Source organism: Panthera uncia, chromosome B4 (assembly GCF_023721935.1).
Source record: "Panthera uncia isolate 11264 chromosome B4, Puncia_PCG_1.0, whole genome shotgun sequence".
Classification (NCBI taxonomy): Eukaryota; Metazoa; Chordata; class Mammalia; order Carnivora; family Felidae; genus Panthera; species Panthera uncia.
Genome location: NC_064809.1, coordinates 73,957,378 through 73,960,532, shown reverse-complemented (window position 1 = coordinate 73,960,532; position 3,155 = coordinate 73,957,378). Strand labels below are relative to the sequence as shown.

At 34.6% G+C, this 3,155-nt stretch overlaps 1 pseudogene; it reads left to right on the top strand.

The window, feature by feature from the left end:
- The first annotated feature begins 237 nt into the window (after positions 1-237).
- Positions 238-1,374, top strand: LOC125919022 (high mobility group protein B1-like; annotated as a pseudogene).
- Positions 1,375-3,155: the final 1,781 nt, after the last annotated feature.

Sequence of the window (3,155 nt, the reverse complement as noted above, 5' to 3'; positions counted from 1 at the left end):
ACAAAAATCAGCTGCATTTTTATATACCAAAAATAATTGGAAATTTTAACTTAAAAAGGATATCATTCATAATAGTATCAAAAAACATATAAAATGCCTATGAATAAAATTACCCAAATTGTTCAAGACATATTTTAATGAAACTTTATTGAAAAACACTAAATCAGAACCTTCAAGAGGAGGACAGGGCACTTGGAGAGTACAATTCAAGAAGGATCAGAAAAACTTTTTTGGCAAAGAAATTAATTAAACATGGGCAAAGGAGATCCTAAGAAGCTGAGAGGCAAAATGTCATCATATGCATTCTCTGTGCAAACTTGCTGAGAGGAGCACAAGAAGAAGCACCCAGATGCTTCAGTCAACTTCTCAGAGTTTTCTAAGAAGTGCTCAGAGAGGTGGAAGACCATGTCTGCTAAAGAGAAAGGAAAGTTTGAAGACATGGCAAAGGCGGACAAGGCCCGTTATGAAAGAGAAATGAAAACTTATATCCCCCCTAAAGGGGAAACAAAAAAGAAGTTCAAGGATCCCAATGCACCCAAGAGGCCTCCTTCGGCCTTTTTCTTGTTTTGTTCTGAGCATCGCCCAAAAATCAAAGGAGAACATCCTGGCCTATCCATTGGTGATGTTGCAAAGAAACTGGGAGAGATGTGGAATAACACCGCTGCAGATGACAAGCAGCCTTATGAGAAGAAGGCTGCGAAGCTGAAGGAAAAATATGAAAAGGATATTGCTGCATACCGAGCTAAGGGAAAGCCTGACGCAGCAAAAAAGGGAGTCGTCAAGGCTGAAAAAAGCAAGAAAAAGAAGGAAGAGGAGGAGGATGAAGAAGATGAAGAGGATGAGGAAGAGGAGGAAGATGAAAAAGATGAAGAAGAAGAAGAAGATGATGATGATGAATAAGTTGGTTCTAGTGCAGTTTTGTTTTTTTTTTTGTCTATAAAGCATTTAACCCCCCTGTACACAACTCACTCCTTTTAAAGAAAAAAATTGAAATGTAAGGCTGTGTAAGATTTGTTTTTAAACTTTGCAGTGTCTTTTTTTGTATAGTTAACACACTACCAAATGTGTCTTTAGATAGCCCTGTCCCGGTGGTATTTCCAACAGCCACTAACCTTGCCTGGTACAGTATGGGGGTTGTAAATTGGCATGGAAATTTAAGGCAGGTTCTTGTTGGTGCACAGCACAAATTAGTTATATATGGGGATGGTAGTTTTTTCATCTTCAGTTGTCTCTGATGCAGCTTATACGAAATAATTGTTGTTCTGTTAACTGAATACCACTCTGTAATTGCAAAAAAAAAAAAAAAGTTGCAGCTGTTTTGTTGACATTCTGAATGCTTCTAAGTAAATACAATTTTTTTATTAAAAAAAAAAAGAAAAACACTAAATCATACCTAAATAAATGGAATTATATACTTAGTCTGTGGATTGGAAGAGTTATCTCATAAAAATGTCAGTTCTTCTCAAAATGACCTATAGATTCAATATAATTTCAATCAAAATCACAAAAAAGTCTCTGTATGTGTACGCATGTGTACATGTTATCTAAGTGTGCACTTAACACAGAACACATACCACATACGGCACCATACTAGAGGATTTTTAAAATATGGAATGAATAAGGGGCACCTGGGTGGCTCAGTTGGTTAAGCGTCCAACTTCAACTCAGGTCATGATCTCGCAGTTTGTGAGTTTGAACCCCCAGGCTAGCTCTGTGCTGACAGCTTGGAGCCTGCTTCAGATTCTGTGTCTCCCTCTCTCTCTGCCCTTCCCCTGTTCGCGCTCTGTGTCTCTGTCTCTCAAAAATAAACATTAAAAAAATTTTTAATAAAAAAATATATAAATAATAAAATATGGAATGAATAAAAGTCCTTGCTGACCATTTTATACAACACAGGGAATAGTGGCACTATGGGACAAAGAAAGTGCTGCAGGTGTTTGCTTCTAGGGCAGGCCTTCTGATCCTTCTAAGGCTTGGGTAAACTCCATGAAGGCACTTTGTTTATCTAGACATTAGGCTATAAATTGTTTTTCTCTGTATTTATAAGAAACCTAAAAGATAAGAATATCAGGAAGGTAAATACAGATCCTTTTTATCTGGCTAATCAGGCTAAGGTGAAAGACAAGTAAGATTAAATTTGGTTATTTCTGTTCTCCATGATACATTTCATATTTTCTCTCTGTTATGTTTTCTTGACAGATCATGTAAAGAGATATGGATTATTATTATTATTATTTTTTGTCAAACTTTTATGTTACAGAGTCTGTCTTTACCATTCTGGAATGTGGCCCCTTAACTCCAAGACTTAAGGCTAACTGCAAAATCTTTATGATTTCCAGAATTAAAGAGAATCATAGATATGCCTATTATTGGATTTTTACTAGTTCACAAATTGTGTGTGCATTAATCAAATAAGCTATTAAGATTATCTTACTAGCTTTATATTAATTTTATCAATTACCTATATATATTGTATAAATTCTCTAGTTAGATCCAATTATAGATCTTGGATCTAGTTTTCTCTTGGAAGGCTTGCAAATTATAAGTAAGTAAAAGAAATGCCTCTAACAGACTCATAACCAAATACAATGCCAAGTCTCGTTTTTCCACAATATATATAGTGTAAATCCACTCACATAAAAGAGTAAATATTTAGCGTTTACTATTTAGTATATGTTTATACTAAATAGATGTCTATAAGGATCTTTATCAAATGTTAACAGTATTTTTAATAATGACAGGATTTCAAGTAAATTTACTTCCACTACAACTTTCTAAGTTGTCTGAATTTTCTAGAATGAGTAGATAGAACAAAGGAAATGGGAAATGTTTAAAAAGAATGAAAGAATTTCTCTGGTTTGAACTTAAAAGCCTGTCTATAGGGTCACCTAGCTGGCTCAGTCGGTAGAACAATACGATTCTTAATCTCAGGGTCAGGAGTTCCTATCATGAGTTCAAGTTCCACATTGGGTGTGGAGCCTAGTTAAAAAAAAAATAATAATAATAATAAAGGAAAAAATAAAAAAATAAAACCTGTTTATAGTGGATACATAGGCTGGGTGTCAAAAAATACAGGATATTCCTTAATGATGCATTCTATTAGTTTTACAAGTCTATTTATAGTTGATGTTACCATGTTCTAGATGCCACTTCCA